General features: G+C 54.5%; 1 protein-coding gene across 18 annotated transcripts in view; it reads right to left on the bottom strand.

The window, feature by feature from the left end:
- ATP2B2 (ATPase plasma membrane Ca2+ transporting 2) overlaps nucleotides 1-20,141 on the bottom strand; it is a 365,670-nt gene that overhangs the window by 121,544 nt on the left and 223,985 nt on the right. Inside the window, exon 1 of one of the 18 annotated variants that reach the window (XM_043442917.1) lies at nucleotides 16,828-16,926. The exons of the other annotated variants lie outside the window; for them this stretch is intronic. The gene's annotated coding sequence lies outside the window, so the exon portion shown is untranslated. Of the gene's footprint in view, nucleotides 1-16,827; nucleotides 16,927-20,141 lie in introns of those variants that run through there. 18 annotated transcript variants of the gene reach the window in all.

The following is a 20,141-nucleotide window of genomic DNA, read 5'->3' as shown; positions in this document are numbered from 1 at the left end:
CCGAGCTCCCGCTGGGTGACCTTGACCAAGCCTCTTTCCTGCCGGGGCCTCAGGTTCCCACGTGGAAAGTGAAGAGCCTGGAGCAGTGAAGAGGCTGGGGTCCCTTCTGGCTCTGATACAACAGCCCCTTTGGACTCCAGGAGAACGTTCTGACAATATTGGGTTTGTGCATTTCAGTTTCATCTTATTAGCATTTAAATGACTCTGTACTGTTATACTTCAGTGACTCAACAGTAGGTTAGGGGCACCTTAATAAAAAGTCTTTGCCAGGAAAGCCTGACAGAGAGGAAGGAGCAATGCTTTGTTGTTGTTGTTGGTTTTTTTTCCGGAGTTAATTTAACAAAAAAGAAATCCATCTTTCAAAGGAAGTGTTTTTTTTTTTAAACACCCCCAAACCTAAACCAACAGCTTTCAAACCCTAAAGGATGGTAGCTGGGACACTGCAGATGAATTAGGCGCTAAAAATAACTTTCGGATGCCGAATCCTTTTGTTTTCAGATGTGCTGAATTTAAATGCCACCTTAATATGTATTTATAAAGTCACTCTTTAGTTTAAGTCTTCCTCGGCACCAATAAGTGAGAGATGTAGGGACACAGACCCCATCTGGAGATCCCCGATGACGAGGCCTGACGCTGACAGGTGGGGGTTCTGAGATTTGGGGTGAGGTGGGGGGCAAGGCTCCTCACCCCTCCCTGCGCATCCGTCTCAACTCCCCAGAACAGAGCCAGCCCCACAGCCTCCCTCTTAGGGCCGGGTGAGGACTCAGCTGAGATGGAACTTGGCCCAGGGAGAGGGAGACTCGTTAAACAGTGACTGTTCTGACAATGCTAATTTAACTCACTCTCCTCCTCTATTCGCTCACCCAGACTGTCCCCACGCTGCTGTCCTTGACACAGGTCTCAGGCCGATGGCGTCCATCCCCTCAAGGCCCCCAGCACCACTTGGAAGGCTGGGGAGGGTCCCCGCTTGTAGGCACAGCTCGCGGGGCTAGTCTCCCCTCTGCTCTGGTCTTGACTGATTCCCCCAGGCAGGACATTTTCTTTCCTCTCCTGGATGCAAATCCCGGCCTTTCTGTAGCCCCTCCCCACACCCCTCTCCAGCCAAGGGGGCCCTCCTGCTGGGTGCTGACAGGGGTGAGACGGGGAACTCAGCTGGCAGCTGGGGACAGAGGGACAGCCTCACGGGACAGCCAGGGGAGGGGGTGTAGTTACTGCCTCAGCCGCCCCTCTCTGAAAGAGGGGATGTCCTTTATGTGTGTGTGCATGCGCGCATCAAAGCTCACAGTGACAGCCTCGGCTTTGAATTCTCACAGTCAGGGAGAGAGAACGGGGAAAGAGGAAGGGAATTGAAAATGAATACCTCAGAAGCAAGTTTAGTGCTATTTTTAGAAAACTCCTATCCTGTTAACCAGAAAAGGAAAATCTAAAAAAAAAAAAAAAAACCCACAGAAGCAGCCACGCATCAGCCTCAAAGGCACAGATGGCAGAAGCAGGGACGGGGGTGGGTTGTTAGGGACTTGGGGTTTCTCACACAGCTTCCCAGCCTCCTGCCTGAGTTGAGGGAGAGTGGATCCCCTGACCACCGGGGTCAACTCTCCCCATGGCCCCTTGTTCTCCACAGGAGTTTCCAGTGATAGACGGTAGGGAAGCCCCCACATTTCTGGTCCTCCAAGTGCCTCACATACCCATTCATCCAGTCACTCATCCATCCATCTACCTATTCAGTAAAAAGCTGCGTCTCAGGCCCTGCCTCAGGCACTGGGATTCTAGAGAGAGCAAGGGAAGTGCACAGACCTCCTTTCTAGCTGTTGAGGGTCTGTTTACTCTGCTACAGAGCCCCCCAAAACCCCAGGGTCAGGGTCTGCTGACCAAGTTGGGTGACTCCTGCACTGCTCTTGCTTCAGGTTTTGGGGCAATGTAATCCAAATGGCTTCCCTGCTAGCTCAGTTGGTAAAGAATCCGCCTGCAATGCAGGAGACCCTGGTTTGATTCCTGGGTCGGGAAGACCCGCTGGAGAAGGGATAGACTACCCACTCCAGTATTCCTGGGCTTCCCTGGTGGCTCAGCTGGTAAAGAATCCACCTGCAATGCAGGAGACCTGGGTTGGATCCTTGGGTTGGGAAGATCCCCTGGAGAAGGGAAAGGCTACTCACTCCAGTATTCTGGCTTGGAGAATTCCATGGACTGTATAGTCCATGGGGGTCACAAAGAGTCAGACACGACTGAGCGACTTTCACTTTCAATCCAAATGACACTTGCCTGGGAACTGCATCTGCGGAGTTCCAGTCTCGGCTTCGCCTCCGCTATTAACATGGACTGCTTAGCACGTGCTTGCATGGGCTGTGTGGTATCACTGTTCCCACCTTACAAGAGAGAAAGCTGGGCCCAGAGGGTTACAGACGGCTAGTGCCTTACAGATGGGTGCCTGCTTGTGTCCAAAGCCTCTGTGTCCCACTGCCTTCCACCAATTCACAGAATAGCCTCAGACCACTGTCTTCTTCCCTGTGGAAGAAGGCAGTTCCCTTCCCTATGAAGTGAGGGGGGATTGGACAGATACTCAGTCTTGGAGAGCCACTTTAGCAGCATCCTCAAGGATTCTCCCATCACCTGACACTTGCCGCTCAGGGCACACACACTTCCTGAGTCTCCTTGCTGCCCTGCCTCGCCCAGCAGGAACATCATCCTGGCGGCAAGCCGAGTCCTGCTTGTCTGGAGGCTGGAGGAAGGAGAGAGGTCCTAGAACCTAGGAATCACAAGCTGACGAGAACTCACCTGCTGCCTTTGACACCCACTGGCCCTTCCCCTCTGGCCTCTGCATGGAAGTGCCTGCCTGCCAAGATGTGCACACTTTATGTGCTCCCTGTTATACACCTTCCCTTTAAAAAAAAAAAAAAGAAAAACTTGGAGGGTTTTCTGATGAAAGAAAAACAGTAAAGTTTTTAAAAAAAAACTTAGGAGGGTTTTCTGATGAAGCACAAACAGTAAAATCACCAGTAGATAGAGGCAAGAAAGCTTAGCTGAGGCAGAAGAGTGTCGGGAGAGACTTCATCTTACCTCCAAGAGAGGGAACACGCAGTTTGAGGGCTCTGCCTAAGATGGATCAGCTGCTCTGTTCAGCGTCCTCTGCGTGTGTGTGTGCATACTAAGTCGCTCAGTCATGTCCAACTCTTTACGACCCCATGGACTGTAGCCTGTCAGGCTCCTCTGTCCATAGGATTCTCCAGGCAAGAATACTGGAGTGGGTTGCTGTGCCCTCCTCCAGAGGATCTTCTGACCCACGGGTCGAACCCAAGTCTCTTACATATCCTGCACTGGCAGGAGAGTTCTTTACCACTAGGGCCACCTGCGAAGCCCACCGTGTCCTCTGCTTTCAGTCAAATGTCTTGGCCACTTCCCCAGTCTCATCTCTCACCCTGCCCAACTCTCCCTACAGATGTACTGACTTCCCTGGCTGTCCCCAGCCTCCAGATCTTAACTAGCTAGAGTGACAGCATCCCCTTCAGTCTTTATCTGCCTCCTTCTCTCCTACCCCCAGCTTTGTCCTCACAGGTTACAAGCAGAGGGCTAAAAGGACAAGAACAAACAAATAAACAATAAGGGGGACACTTGGATCATGCGTGTATAGTACCATTCTATGCACCCCACATTTGTTATCTCATTTAATCCTTCATGACAACCCAATGACACAGGGGCTGCCACACTCTTATTTTACAGAGGAGAAAACAGGAGGACTACAGGGACGGCATGAGGTCTTTGGTTTGGGGGCGGGTGGCCATTAGCTCTCAAACACACGCACGCAGAAACTCTTACGGGCCCAGTTACATCCTTCTTTCCACCAGAGCAGGCTCCTGCCCTTTTTTCTGATCTCTGTAATGATACACGGGGTTCTGCCATGTCAGTGCTCTGACCATAAACAACAGGTCACTGGCTCCTTGGGGCTCAGGGAACCGTCTCCAGGGGTGACGTGCTGATGGATGGATGGAGGTGGGTGCTAGGGAGGGATTGGGTAGCTAAGGTCAGGGAATCTGATAACCACAGGGCCCCTTCTCTTCCCCTTGCAGGCTGACCTGCAGGGCGTGAGTGCTGTCCTTGTGGGTGGTGCTGACTGACAGCCCCCCTGGGGAGGACAAAGAAACGCACTGGGGAACTGTCTCCACTGGGAGCTGTCCCCAAGGCCACAGTACTGATCTGGGATCCGGGGTGGGTATGGGGACCGCGTGTCAAGGAGCTGTCCATGTTCTGTGGTGCTGACATAGGGCAAAGGGTTATAAGTGCCCCCTAGAGCTGTCCAGCATAGCAGTGCTGACCGATGGAGCACAGGCTTGGGACGTCTGAGGGGCTGGGTGTGGGTGGAGTAGGGAGGGCACAGGGCATTTTTCATGAGTTCTGTGATCAGGCATGGGTAGCTGACCCCAGGTATTTGGTGCTGTCGCTCAAAGCCAGCTTGTCAGGCAATGGGGTGTCCCTGTGAGCAGGCTTGAGCCAAGAAAATGAGACTAAGCAGAAGGTCGTTTGGGGCCAACTGCAGGACTAGAGAAGACTCACTTTGGCCCATCAGTGCCATCTGTCACCAATGCCAGAAGTCCCACCATTAATGATCCATTTTTTTGTGTGTTCTGCTTTATCCTTTCCCTCTGGTTCCTTCTGGGACTGTATTTAAGTGGCTGCATCTCAGTGTGTCTGAGTTTATAAAATTCTTTCCTCCAGGGAATGGGGAAGGAAAATTCACCCACAGAAGTGCCAAAGAATGAGTTTAAGTTGGGAGACTACTTTTGAATCACTAAGTTCTTTGGGGTCCAACTCAGAGAAGTAGGAAGCTAAGGCTCGAGGAAAAGCCATTCTATGTGGCCTGAGCATACAGAGGCCAAGAAATAGAACTATATAGAAAAGGGGAAAAGGCAGAAAGCAGGATTCCCAGATTCAGAGAAGGAGGGGAGTCAGACTGATGTGGGCACTGGCAGGAGGTGGTATTTGTATGTGTTGGGTGGTGTTTTTCAGATTCTATGTCTCACTACTGAAGCGAGTCTTCTGGGCTCAAGAGGAACTATCCCTGGTTGGGGACTGTGCACTCACTGTCTTTCATGCTCCATCCCAGTTCACCTCTCTCAGTGACTCTTTGGTGGATAGCCAGTGATCTCTGTCTGGATGCTGTCTTGGCCTCAGACCTAAAGGCAGTGAATCAGAAGGCCTGGAAGTCAGAGGAGGAGCCGAGAGCAGGAGCAGCCTCCCAGGCTAACGTTTCCTCTCCTTCCTCTCTTGATAAATGCTTCTCTGAGTGAAGCTCAGGACCCCAAAGCAGGGATGCTCAAAATGTGGTTCCCCAGGCATCACCTGGGGACTGGCTGAAACATAGATTTCCAGGCCCAGGCCTGCAGAAATGAGTCAACCTCTGGTACTGGGGCTGGGAATTTTTAAACATGCAGAACCACTGCCCTAGAGTTCATGGGGATTCCATTGCAGTCCTTCTTTGGGGCTTTCTTCCTCTTGTAGCCAACATTCCACTGGTTCTGGGTTCTAGACTCCTGTCTTGCTCTTGTCACCCAGTCTATGGCTCAAAATCACCTCCAGCTCCTGCTTTCTCAAATGCCACTTCCTGCTGGGTTAGGCCGTAGGATCTTCTGGGAATGACTCCCACCAGCCACTCCAGGGTCCTTCTGTCTTTACACTCTTGCCCACACCTGATGACCCCGTCCCTTCTTCCCACTCTCCGGTGGCGTCTCTGAACAATTCTTCCCAGGGGTCTGCACCGCTTCTCTGTTCTGAGCCAACTCTGGGCTTCTCCCACAGTCCTGCCCTTGACCCTCTCCCTGGCAAAGCCACCTACCTGACATCAACTCGCATCCTAACGTGCGTGGTTCCCAAACTGACATTTCCACCTTGCCCTTTCTCCTACACTCTAGAACCAAACTCCCCATGACTACCAAACGTCACCTCTGAAGGTCGTCCAGGCTCTCAGACTCTCCCAAACGTCCCCGTCCTTCTGTGACCTCTGCATCAATTATGGCATCTAAAGCATCCCCCCAGGGTTGGACCATTCAGTTCAGTCTGTTCAGTCGCTCAGTTGTGTCTGACTATTTGCGACCCTGTGGACTGCAGCACACCAGGCTTCCCTGTCCATCACCAGCTCCTGAAGTTGGCCTAAACTCATGTCCATCGAGTCAGGAGCTGGACCTTTGGGGTTGCTCTTGACTCTGTTCCCTCTTTGTACTCAATCAGGTGCCCAAGCCCAGGGGGTGGTGGGGTAAGAGCTCAGGCTTCATCGTCTTTCTCACTGCCCTGGGCTCCTGACCCTGCTCAGGTTCCTCATTCACAACCTCTCGACTGGCTCCTCACCCCCTTCACTGTCCCCAGTGTGATGCTGACAGGGACTCCTCCTTACTGAGTGGCTCTGAAAACATCTGATTCCACAATAACCCCATGAAGTAGGCATTCTTATGCCTATTTTACAGAAGAGGAAACCAAGACTCAAAGAAGTGGAATAACATCATGTCCAGGTCACACAGTTAATAAGCGGCTGAGCCAGGAGTAGAGTTGGGACCTGTCTGACTCTAAAACCTCTCAGATTTGAGCATGTCATGCTTTGGATTAAAAATATCACTAGCTCCTTGGTGACTGTTTTTTTGTTTTCGTTTTTTTTTAAAAAAAAACAAAACATATTCAGGACCGCTGCATCCAAGAGCCTGCTTCACTGGCTCAGAGCCAACTTTCCTGGGCTCTGGTGTGAGTGAACTCCTTGTGTTTCCTAAACAACAAACACATGCTCCTCCTCCCCGCCTCCCCACCCTCTGTATACACTGTTTCCTCTCTCCAGGATACACCCACTTTGCCACTATTCAAAAACCTTCCTTGCAGGGACTTCCCTGACAGTCTGGTGGTTAAGACTTCACCTTCCAATGCAGGGGGTGTGGGTTTGATCCCTGGTCAGGGAGTTAAGATCCCACGTGCCTTGTGGCCAGAACACCCAAAACATAAAACAGAAGCAACAGTGTAACAAATTCAATAAAGACTTAAAAAATGGTCTACATCAAAAAGTAATTTTTAAAAAAGGACAATAACAAAAACATCCCTTCCTCTCTAAGGTCTGGCCTTAATGCTAACTTCGCTGTGATGTATTTCTGTTGTGGTTCAGTTGCTAAGTCGTGTCAGACTCTCTGCAACCCCACTGACTATAGCCCGCCAGGCTCCTTTGTCCATGGGATTTCCCAGGCAAGAATACAGAGTGGGTTGCCATTTCCTTCTCTGGGAGATCTTCCCAACCCAGGGGCGGCTCCCGCATGTCAGGGGCTCTCTAATTCCTCTGTTATACATTTGAACCGCCTTCCCTCTTTCAGCCCATCACGTGTGGCTCATTCCTCGACTTCGCACCCTCCACCCTCAGTCTTGGGGTGGGTTCTGCCAAGCTTGCCTGCCCCACCAGATTAAACTCCCTGAGGACAGAGCTTCCCCAGCCCCCAGCACAGGACTGATTTCCACCAGTGCTGGTTCCATGGCTGAGGAAACAACCGGACTGTGGAAAGACAACAGATCTGGGGGGCAGTCTGCATTTGGAAAGCGGAAGCTGGCCGGCCGAGTGGCCACACAAGCAGATGCTGAATGCAGCTGGGGGTTGGGGGGGCAAGCGTTACAGCCAGCAAGTTGGCAAATGGGCACCTAAGACTTGGGAAGCAGATGCTCCAGTATCCCATTTCACAGACGGGCAAATGGAGGCTTTGCCAGGTTAAGGAAGTTGCCCACGGTCACATCACCATTGGATCTGAACCCAAGCAATCTGCCATCAGAAGCCCTGCCTAAGTCCCTCCTGAGATGACTCAGAAGCCTGGAAGGTGGTGGTGGCAAAGGCAGTGGGACACACTGGGGCATCTTGGGTCCAGCAGGGAGATGCCTCCGCCCGTGTGGACTACACTGGTCAGGTCCGCGTCTTCTGCCAGGCCCCGTGTTACATCCCACCAGGGGTCCTTGCGGTCTGGCCCTCGTACTGTCCTCCACCCCCACGTGTCTCTGTTCTCTACCCAAAGCTGGAGGGCAGGGGTAAGGTCAGGGCAGGGCACTCAGGATCTGTCAGGAGGTAGATCCAGGCTCAGGCCCAGGGACCTGGTAGGGTGCTGGGAGCACAGGACACCCCCACACCTAGCCTGTCCTCCACGCTGACTGCCCTGGCCCCAGAGTCTCAGCCCTGGAGGCTCCAGACCCCAGACCCCAGAATCCCGCGCCTCGTGGGCCCGCAGCATCTCTTTGGCTCCCGCACCCGGCAGGCCGGCTCTGCAGCCCTCCCCCTGACACGGCATGGCTGTCCCGGCCACTGCGGAGACAAACAGAATCTGCCCGGCACCTTGAACAGATGGTGCCGCTTCTAAAAATAACGCTCCCCTGCGCAGCCGGTCCCGGCGACAGAAGGGGGTGCGGGTGGGGGTGGGGGCCGCGAGCTGCGCTCACCAGCCATCTGCACAGAGACAGATGCGAATGCAGCCTCCCCAGGGACGCGGGCCCAGGGGACCCCAGCCTCACGGAAGCTGTGCTGAGCCACGGGCCTGCTGCTGAGGTCCGGCCCTGAAGTGAACGTAAGGAGGCGAGGCGGGGGTGTGCAGCCTGGCATTCCCACTCGGAACACCAGCTCTTCTTCGCCAGTCACCTTCGACCCCATGTCTGGGTCCCTATGCCCACAATCCCTAGTGCCAGCTTCTCTAGGGAATTTCCTTCTACTCCCAGGAAGCTTCTCTTTCCATCCATAGTCTTTAACCACTTTTCATTGGACTCACAACCTAGCAGGTTCAGAACCCCTTTGTTTGAGGCTGAGAGCCAAAGAATTGATTCTTCGGAACTGTGGTGCTGGAGAAGACTCTTCAGAGTCCTTTGGAAAGCAAGGAGATCCAGCCAGTCACTGCTAAAGGAAATCAACCCCAAATATTCGTTGGAAGGACTGATGGTGAAGCTGAAGCTACAATACTTTGGCCACGTGATCCAAACAGCTGACTCACCGGCAAACACCTTGATGCTGGGAAAGATGGAAGGCAAGAGGAGAGGGGGTGACAGAGGATGAGATGGTTGGGTGGCATCACCGACTCTTTGGGCATGAGTTTGAGCAAACTCTGGGAGAGAGTGAAGGACAGGGAAGCCTGGTGTGGTGCAGTCCATGGGGTTGCAAAGAGTCGGACACGACGGAGCAACTGAACAACAACTCTTTGCCTAGCCCCTTGTCACTCAACAAGACAGTGAGAGAGATCTGGGTGAGAACCCTCAATCTGCCAGCCCTGAGTGATCGTGGGTAAATCAGGGCAGCTCTCTGGCCTCAGTTGCCACATCTGTAAAATGGAGACAATAATCATCCCTACTTTGCAGGGTGGCTGAGGAGACAACATGAATTGATGCAGTGTACAGGGTTCAGGCCAGGGCCTGGCCAGCGACAGACACACGATCAACGGGAATGATAGCAATTTCTAGATGAGGAAACAGAGACCCTGAATGGAAGACACTGGCCCCAGGCCACAGAGCAGGTGTTGGCAGAGCCAGGTTCAGGCCCAAGGCCTCTGCCAGAGCTTTCACCCCCTGACACAGCCCTCTCTAACGTTCCAGGGATGTGTCTCACCTTCATGCTTGTGTAGGAGTTTCCCTGAGTGCTAGTCCATCTCCAGTCCCAGGAGCTGGCCAGGAGGCCTAAGGGACTCCTTGAAAATATCTCCTCCCCATGTCTGGCAAAGAACCAGCCCTGAACCCCAGCCTGACCCTTCCAGCTTCTCATGGAAGTTTAAGTCCTGCCAGAAAAGCTTAAGACCTCAAAACCCAGAGTGCTCCCAAGGCCCCGGGAGACCCCAACCCTGGGACCCTGGAGGTACCCACATAGGCAGACCTCTCATGGTGGCCCCCAATGGCTCCGCCCCGTCTGATTTCCCAGCCTTGCAGTGGCTGTCCTCCTCCTCCCAAGTCCGGTGATGAGGCTACCTGGGAGAGGTGGGGTGAGGGGCTCTGTCTACTTCCTTTTCTCTGGGCAAGGCCCAGCACTCCCATCACCATGAATCTGCTTTTCAAAGGTCCTCCTCCAGCCATGGCTGCCCTCCCCCCCCTCTTCTGGGGTTCCCCATGGCTCTGGAAGCCTCCCAGAAAGGGAGGGATACAGGGACTCCTGGAGGTACTGATGTCGCCTAGATTCCAGGCCTCGTGTCACACCGCCTCTAGGGCCTGCTCTCTGTGGGGGTCCCGCAGGGGAGTTTACGTTTGGGGTCTCAGATGCAGTCAGAACCCACGCTCAAATCGCGCACAACTCCCAAGTCCCGGAAGCTTTCTCCAGGCCCCCTCAATCACTCCCTGTCTCTCTAGACACTTCAGTCCCTTCCTCCTACTGCTAAACAGGGCCTTCATTACCCCAGACTCGTTATTACAACCGACTGACCAGCCCAGAGCTGCCGCCTCTCTCTCCCTCTCCAGGGTCAGGCCTGGCACAAAACGGGTGCCGGGTTTGTGGGGGGGCTCCTACGTGTGCATCTTTAGAGGGTGGCCATGGACCCCAATGATGTCAGGCCTGCTCAGAGCCGGTCCTTGTCCACCACATCCTGGACTCTGGGGGCACTCCAAGGAGCCCCTCCCCAGAAGTGGTGATTGTTTAGTAGCTCAGTCATGTCTCACTCTTTGTGACCCCGTGGACTCCAGCCTGCCAGGCTCCTCTGTCCACGGGATTTCCCAGGCAAGAATGCTGAAGTGGGTTGCCATTTCCTTCTCCAGGGGATCTTCCCAACCCAGGGATCAAATCTGCAAAACCCGCGTCTCCTGCCTTGCAGGGGGATTCCTTACCACTGAGCCACCTGGGAAGCCACTGTTTGTAAAATTTGAGGGAAAGCCAGAAGAGGCCTTGATTCCCCAAGCTTACTTGAATCCAGAGACCAGGAGGGCCCTCAGAGGTCAAAATCCCCGTGACTCTCAAGCCTCTTCATAGCACCTGTGTAAATCCTGCTTGTGCTTGCATGCCTCCCTTAATAGGGGTTTCACTCTCTCCTTCCACCTGGGGCTTCCCACATGGCTCAGTAGGAAAGACTCCACCTTTCAACCAGGAGACCCAGGTTTGATCCTTGGGTCAGGAAAAATTCCCTGCGGGAGGAAATGGCAACCCACTCCAGTATTCTTGTCTGGGAAATCCCATGGACAGAGGAGCCCAATGGGCTACAGTCCATAGGGGTCGCAAAAAGACTGATTCGATTTAGTGACTAAACAACACCAAAGCTAGTAACTCCTAAATTCTGTGGGTTGAGCTGAAATCGGGCTAACATTTTTTGTTTGTCTGTTTTACGGTTAATGGACTCACACACGGTAACCCTGCTCCCTCTTCTCCTTTGGACATTCATTACCATGGGCGCATACACGCGTGTGTGCCAGGGCAGAATGTGTGAGTGGTTGTGCAATCCTGAGTACACAGACAGGTGTGTGCCCGTGCGTGTCAAGGCGGGGGAGCACGCAGGTAGGTTGCACAAGGGTTGTATAAACTCGCCTGAACATGTCTGAGTGAGGGCTGTGCTGGGATGTGCAGAAGTGTATGTATTTTGGAAAAAATAAGACTTTAGATATAGGGGGCTGTTAGGGAGTCATGAGTCATGGCAAAGAGCTTCATCACTACCTTGAGATTACCTTAGCCTCCCAGTTTGGGAGATGGGTGGGTGGCGAGAGGGGGCGTCCACAAAGGCTCCAGAACAGAACAGAAGGCCAACCTGTAGCAGAGGCTTTGTCACTGCCTCCACGGCCAACTGCAAGGTGGCCCTGAACCTCTGAACCCCACACCACATCACCAGATGACTTTATCTCTCAGGGAACTCTGCCATTAGAGCTTGCCTTGAACAAAAAGACAGTGACAACAGAATACCATTTATATAAGAGCGGTCATAAAATGTTTCTCAGCTTGAAGTTCACAAAGAATCCACTGATCATTTATATTTCATTAATAAAGAGGAGAAAGACACAGGAGCCTGTGGTGGGGGGCCTGGCAGAGAGTGATGTCTCTGGGGGGAACCTAGGGGCTCAGAATCCTGCACAGAACATGCACCTCCAGGGCTGGTCACCCCCAGCCATACTGGGTGGGCCTTGGGAGGTCTGCCCTTAGCTGTAGCTGTGCCACTGGTCTTACCTCTTTGAACCTGAGTTTCTCTATCTGTAAAATGAGGAAGTCAGACTAGATGGCTTCTAAGAGACCCCCGTGTACCGGCTTGTGCTAAGTCTTGGACACTGGATCAGGCCCAGGGAGGGGGACCTCTGTGGTTCTGGAATCCCCTCCCCCAAGGGCATGTTTGCTTTCAGGTTGGCCAGAGTCATCTCTGGACACTGGGACATCTATGGGGGCGGGGTAATTTTCTCCTTTAAAAAATAAAAAAATCAACTCAGTGCTGCCTTGTGAAAAATCCGTCCTGGTTTGGCACAAACTCTTCCCTCCCACTTGCTTCTCCTCCATCTGCTGGACTCCTATTCACCTTGCAGGGCCCCACTTGAGAGCCCCCTCCTCAGTGAACACTATGCTGAGCCCACTCTCCAGGCAGAATCAGTTGATCCCTCCACCGGGCTTGACCGTTCACACCAGGGGGCTATGTCCATCCCTCTCCAGGTCCCAGGGTATCTGACAGGGTCAGTGTCTGACAGAGGCTTGCTGACAGACCACAGAAACCCGTGGCTTGACCTCAGAAACAGGGAGAACAACACTGCCTGGGACCTGGGCTCATCCACTTCTTCCGCAGGTGCTTGCTTTTGAACACAAAGGCAGAGAGCATACACTGAGGACCTACTGTGTGCCTGGCACTGGATGGTGCCTCCAGGAAGGATGGCTCCAGGAAGGATGGCCCCTGAAGGCTAATTTGAGGAAATGAGATCACCTCCCTGGTGGGGAGGAGGTCACAGTAATCATGGCATCAGAGCAGCAGTAACAGCAATGCAAAGAATCATGTGTGTGTCAGTCATGTCTGACTCTTTGTGACCCCATGGCCTACAGCCCATCCATGGGATTCTCCAGGCAAGAATACTGGATTGGGTTGCCATTTCTTCCTCCAGGGGATCTTCCTGACCCAGGGATTGAGCCCGGGTCTCCTGCATTGCAGGTGGATTCTTTACCATCTGAGCCACCAGGGAAGCCTAATTTTATTATTAGTGGCTGCTGCTCCTTATATTTAATTTTGTCTATGTACAACCTTGCTCATACCCACAACAGCCTCCAAGGTTGGAATTCTGATTTCCTTTACTCTACAGAGGAGGACACTGAGGTTCAGATGGCGGGGTGACTGGCTAAGGTCACATGGGGTTCTGCCCTAGGGACTGACTCCCAAAGCTATACTCTTGACCTTGGCATGCAGCAGATTCCCAGACCTGGACCCAGTGGATGTCACAGGAGTGGGATGTGCTGTTCTGCAGGGAGAGAGAAAGCCAGGGCCACCCTGCTCCCCCGCCTCAAGGGGGAAGATACAGTGCCTGGCCTCCAGGTGGGCTGAGGGCTGGGGGCTGGGAGGAGGCCCCTAGGCTTTGCCAACTTTAGCGTCCATAAGGAAACCCCCAGTGGGATTCTGGTCCATTCCACTGCTGACAGGTGTGAGGCAGGGTCTTTGGCTGACCCGGCAGGTTGAGTGTGAGGGGCTGGGAAGCAGATGGCAGCCCCTTCCTGTGTATGGAAGAAGTCAAGGGTGAAATCCTGGAGCCGCCAGCCTGGCCGCGTCACCTGCTGTTAGAAACCGCCCCCGGGCCAGGGGGCTGGCGGCCACCCAATGTGGCTCTGCTGACGAATGGGAGGCCTGGGGAGGCACCAGCCCAGCCCTTTTCCATGGATAGCATCACTATCTCATAATTCAGGACTGTTGCTGGAAGGAGTTCTTCATGGTACACCCTCCTTGGTCTCGCCCGTGACCCTGGGGCAGAGGAAGCAGGGTGCCCATTTGAAAGATAAGGAGACTGAGGCACAAGAGGATAAGCAAGTTCCTAGACACAGGCCCCTGAGACACAGTGCTGGGGTGGCGGCGAGGCAGGGGAGGCCCCCAGGGTGCAGAACGCAAGGCAGTGCTTGCTCTCAGGTTCCCACTGCTCTGCAAGCTGTCTGCCCTGCAGTTCAAGTCCACCTGAATTAGCCATGCGGCTACCCGCCCTACCCCCGCAGCAAACACAGGGCAGAGACCAAACATCTACAGAGAGACTGCAAACCCACTTTGGTAACTTTGTGGATGATGCAGCCAAACATAACAGATTCTAAGAAGTATCCAGAATGACAGAAGAGGTTTAAAGCCAATGTCTCAGCAATCAGTTCCCTGAGCAGCAGGGGATTTGGGGGCAAACAGTTCATTTCTCACTTCCACTCATTTAGCAAACTCTTGCTCTGGGTCCGCTATGTGTCTGGACCTGTGGGATGTGATGTGGATGGTGAGGAATAGGACACAGCCCTGTTCTCAGAAAGGTTGATGGTGTTCTCTCTCTGTGCGGCACGGTGCCTGCACAATTTCTTACAAATAATCACAATAAATTAGCATTTATGCAGCATTTTCTATGTGCCAAGCTCTGTGCTAAGTATTTTATACACATCATCTCATTGGGCTCCAAAATCATTGCGGATGGTGACTGCAGCCATGAAATTAAAAAACGCTTGCTCCTTGGAAGCAAAGCTATGACAAACCTAGACAGTGTATTAAAAAGCAGAGACATCAGTTTGCTGACAAAGGTCCGTATAGTCAAAGCTATGGTTTTTCCAGTAGTCATGTACGGATGTAAGAGTTGGACATAAAGAAGGCTGAGCACCAAAGAATTGATGCTTTTGAATTGTGGTGCTGGAGAAGACTCTTGTGAGTTCCTTGGACAGCAAGGAGATCAAACCAGCCAATACTAAGGGAAATTAGCCCTGAATATTTATTGGAAGGACTGATGCTGAAGCGGAAGTTCCAATACTTTGGCCCCCTGATGCGAAGAGCCAACTCACTGGAATAGACCTGATGCTGGGAAAGATTGAGGGCAGGAGGAGAAGGGGACGACAGAGGATAAGACAGTTGGATGGCATCATTGACTCAACGGACATGAGTTTGAGCAAACTCTGGAAGATAGTGAAGGACAGGGAGGTCTGGCATGCTGCTGTCCATGAGGTCGCAAACAGTTGGACACAACTTAGAGACTGAACAACAACATCTCATTGGATCCCCATCACAACTCCGAGGCAGGTATTCTCATTATCCCATTTTGCAGAAAAGCAAAATGAAGCAAAGAGAGGTAAAGTAACTTGCCCACGGTCCCTCGGGCAGCACACAGTAGAGCTGGGATGCAAGTTCAGTAAAATGTTTGGTGGGTGAATGAACGAATGAAGACACAGGGGAGGTCATGTGGGAGGCCTGGACAACAGACAGGTGATGTGATTGGTTAAATGTGTCCGTGCAAAGTGCCCTCACAGCTCCAGGAAGCAGCATCAGGCCTCCCAAGGGCGGGGCTAGGAGTAGGTCAGGGAATCAACTGTGCTTTTGGGCAAACCTGGGCTGCAGGCTTCCAAGAAGAGGGTGACAGTGACAGCCACTGTATCAGTTAGCAGTGCAAGGAAGCTCCGATTTCTCCCTCTCTGAGTCTGACCACGTGCCCCGCCTATAAAAATATCCCAAGCCCATGGCCCCTTTTACCCTGAGAAAAGTGGGCTCTGAGACAGACTGGCCCTGAGCAGGTATGAGAGGAACGGGAGGCCACTCCCGGACTGCCTTGGTCCAAGGTCCCGGCCCTGAGTCCTCCTGCTTCCCAGCCACACGGTGACCACAGTGACGGGGTTCCAGTCCCTCAGGGAGGGGGCTGCAGCTGGACACCCTGACACCCAAGCCTCCCCGGCTTGTGCCCTGGTTGCCAGGCAACTCGGCAGCTTAGGTTTCGGGGGCTGAGGACAGGGCTCGGGTGAGGGCGTCAGTTAATAATAATAGATATGGCCCAGCCCAGTGGGGCCGCTTGAAATACACAAATCTCAGACCTGGGCAGGGCCGGGGTGGTCCTGTGGCCATTCTGTGGATGGAGAGACGGAGCCCTGGGAGGGAAAGAGAGTTGCCTGAAGTTACCAGTGAGTTAGTGAAGAAGGTAGGGTCATCTCACTGAGAAAGGCTGGAAGACAAGTAACAATTCAGAAAGTGACGGCAAATGCAGCTGCTGTATGCCGGGCACGGGCTGTGGGCCTGGCACCATGGCGGTGGCTTCTCCCGCTGCAGCCCAACTTGACCCCAACACAACAGGGAGGGGCAGATGCTTGTTTTCCTGCCTATTTTGCAGATGGACAAAACAAGGCTCAGAGAGGCTGTGCAGCCTACTGGAAACCATCAAGCTGGTGAATGACGGAGGCCGGTCAGAGTGACTCTGAATTCGGCAGGCTTTGCTCCCACTGGTGCTAAGGAGGACTAAGGAGAGGATGGGGAAGGACTGAGGGGCCCGCCTCCAGCTGGTCTCTGATCTCTTCAGCAGACCCCGGAGAGAGAGGCATAATACTCCTCCTGACCCAACTCTGAGGATGCTGAACTCAGAGGATGAAGTGATGGTCCCCAGGTGACCTAAGTAGTAGGTGGACATGCAGGATTTGAACCCACATCTCTCTGGCTTTAAGGCCCCGGCTGACCCACTTTGCCCAGTTCACTGGCAGCACCCTGCTGCCAGACCTCCCAGCCTCAGCCATCTCTGCCCCACCCCTCCCCAGCAGCGTGAGATTTCTGGGGGAGAGGACCCCATTTCCCAGCCCCCAAGAGAGCCAGCAAGCCCCAGCACTGAGCCGTGGCCTTCGATTCTTTTTTCGGTGGCCCACACCCCCCACCTCCAGCAACCTGAGCCTGGGCTGGATGGAGACAGGCGGGTTGCCATGGCGACAGCACATGGGATACTGACCTGGGGACCCGCCGGCATCGCACGGGAGGGGCAGGCTTGGCCTCAGAGGGATGGCTGGAGGGCGGAGGACGGGGGGCCCGGGGGCACTGTGGCGGCCGGGGCTGCTCTGTGGGCCAGTCTGGGCACACGCTGCTATTTATAATTCTGCTGAATGGGCCCAATGACTTGACCCGTCAACCGAGGGCCGGGAAGCCCACAGCTGCACAGAGGGAGGAAATAGCTCAGGAACCTCCGCCCCACCACCCCACCCCCGGCCCCCAGCTCTGAGCACAGGGCTGAGGGGGCTGGGGGAGGCTGGGACCCCTCCCCTACTGCCCCTGTGAGCCTCGACACCCAGCCCTCTGGCCAGCCCTGCCCCATCTCTGTGTGCTGCACCAGGCTTGGTCAGTGTGGGAGACCGCGGGAGGGTGCTGGGCTCAAGAGCATGTGTGCAAGTGCGTGTGCATGTGTGTGCGTGTGCCTGTTCCTGGACGCCTCCCACTGGAAGGGGAGGAGGGGGTGGGGTGGAGGGGGAAGAAAGGGGAGAAAGAGAAGCTGTAAGGCAGAGAGGAACCTGAGAGGCTGGGGTGGGAGGGACCGGGGGAGGAGGGGAGGTGGGGGAGGGCAGAGCAACAGAGGTGGACTTCGGAGCAGATAAAGTGAGATGTAGCAAAGGAGAGGGAGCGAGAGAGAGGAAGGAGGGGGCCCGGAGGGGGCCCGGAGGGGGCCCGGAGGAGGAAGGAAGAGGGAGAGAGAGAGGGAGGGAGGGACGTGGACAGACGGACACGGAGCCAAAAGGACTGACGCAGAGACACAGAGAAACTGGGACGACGGGTGACACAGCGAGGAAGGAGAGGGAGGACTGGGCGCGTGTCCTCTCCGCCCCGGCGGCTGAGCGGCTGGCCCAGAAGCCGAGCTGCAAACACGACTGCTCTCACGGGGCAGCTCCGTGTCCTGTATCGAGGAGAGAGGGCCCAGCCCCCTCGGCCTGGGGCCCCCGTCTCTGGCGTGGGCATCCCTCTCTCCAGCCTCCTGGCCACCTGGGGGCACAGGGCCGGGCAAGGAGTGCTCCAAGGTCGCCGGAACCCAGCCAGGAGAGGCATGGTAGCGGCTCCCGGGGCTTGCCGGGCTGTCCGCCCTCAGATCCGGGTTATTTTGGGAGCTGAGGAGCCAGAACCCACCTCCTCCTCCCTTGTTCACGGGCCAGTGGCTGCTGACTCAAAAATATTCTCTCAAGGAAACTGTCTCCCCCAAATCCAATGTCACTTCTGCCGGGAGGCCTTCCCTGACCTCCCAGATTAAATTCTCTGCTTGCACAGGCCGTGGCTGGTCCATCCGGTCCAGTGCTCATCCTGGGGACCCACGGTCGGGGTGCATCTGCCAGTCTCCCCCATCAGACTGTAAGCTCCATGTCTACTGAGCAAGAACTGTACACACGCCCTCCCATGGGCAGCCTCCTCCCGGCTGCAGAGGCTTCAGGAAGAGGCCCTGGTTTATAGAGGAAGAAACTGAGGCACAGAGGCTGAGGGGTTTGCTGCGGTTTCATGTCTGAAAGTTGCGGAACCAAGGTCTGAGCCCAGGCAGTCTGACTTCAGAACCCAGTCACGTGGCCACCTGGCACACAGCATCCCCCGCTCCAGGGATCACTTTCAGTCCCAGGGCTCGGCTCCGGATCCTTCCATGGCTCCCCAGTGCCTTTCAGAATCTAAACATCTCTCCGGGTGCTAGTTCCTTTCCTCTATTAGTCCTTTAACCATCTTTTCAGGTTCTCTCTCCCCTGACCTCCTGCTTCTAGGCCCGCTTCTGCTCTGGCCTTTTCTGATTTACTAACTCAAGACTTACTTAATGTGCACCTACTGTGTGCCAGGCACATCGTAACTGGCTTCTGTAGGAAAAGACAAGTTGTGAAAAGCACTATGGAGCGACAACGGCATTACAACCAACTGCCGGGGGAGCTTATTTTGCCAAGTAGACAAGGCAAAGAGCTGGGGCCAGCGGGTGCCAGGCAGAGGGAACCGTGGAGGCAAAGACCCTGAGGCAGGAAGTGGGGTGGGACGCGCTTTTAATAACCCAAAGCCATGGCTGAGACTTGTGAGTGAGGCGAGTTCAGAAAAGGGCAGGGGCCAGACTGTGTGAAGCTTCACAGTGATGGTGAAGAGGCTGGATTTTATTCTGGGTGCAGAGGGACACTTCTGAAGACTTTTAGGTGGCAGGTTAGCACAAGCCTTTGCTTTTTTAAAAACCCATCATCCTTTGGAGGAGACAACGGCAGGGTGAGAGCAGGAAGAAAGAGCAGCTACTGCGTCATCCAGGCGGGCGGGGATGGGGCGCTGGCTGCAGGGGCGGCAGAGGTGCTGAGGACACGTGGGCAGGTGGCAGATAGGAAGCAGAACCCAGAGGCTGAGCCGGGGAGACGGAGGCGGAGGAGCCTGGCCGACAAGGGCTCTGCCTGAGGCAGGAGGCTGGGTGACGGTGCCATTTACTGGGATGGGAAGCTGGGGAAGGAGCGAGGTTTTTTTTTGGGGGAGGGGGGAGGTGAGTGGGCACGATCAAGAATTCTTTTTGGACTTGTTAACTTTGAGATGCTTGTGAGACGTCCAAGTAGAGGTGCCAAGTGGCCAGTTGGATGATGAGTTGGGAGTGCAGAAGAGAGATGCGGGCTGAAGATAGAAATATGGGCATCGGCAGCTTAAAGATGGTATTTAAAGCCACGGGGCTGGATGAGCTCACCAAGGGAGGAGAACAGAGCCATGCAGCCCACTGGCTGACCCGTCGAGTGACCCCCTGCTCAAAGCCGTCAGCGGGTCCCTACTGCCCTCAGGACAAGCTTCGTCACCTGTAGCTTGACACACACGGGTCCTGCCAACTTCTCCGGTCTCATGTCCTTCAGCCCCTCACTCAGATCCTTCCTCCCAATCGTAAGAAGCACCTTGCGAAGTTTCACACCTCCAGGCTTTTGCCAGGGCAGCTCCCCCGCCTAAGTGTCCTCCTTTGGGCAAAGGCTAATTCTAACTCTTGCTCTTCTAAAGCCTTCTCTCACCTCCCGGGCAGACTTCTCTGCCACCCCGCCTCTGTGCTTCTATGGCCTTCTGGACACGCTACATTATCACTGTCTTTCTGGGAGCGCCTTGGGGGAGGGGGCGGGGGCTGGTCCATCGCGTCTCAGGGGCCTCGGGCCCACGCCCGAGGCTCACAGAGAGCCACCCTGCACTAAACACCCACCCTCGCGTCACCCATGAGTTGGAGGAGTGCATGTGAGCTGCGGCAGCGGAGATTGGAGGGGGCGCTGAGAACGTGGACTTCGTCCCATCCTTTCCACCCTGAGCCTGGGCTGC

This window comes from Cervus canadensis, chromosome 22 (assembly GCF_019320065.1).
Source record: "Cervus canadensis isolate Bull #8, Minnesota chromosome 22, ASM1932006v1, whole genome shotgun sequence".
In the NCBI taxonomy this organism is placed as follows: Eukaryota; Metazoa; Chordata; class Mammalia; order Artiodactyla; family Cervidae; genus Cervus; species Cervus canadensis.
This window is presented reverse-complemented; position numbering and strand designations above follow the sequence as displayed.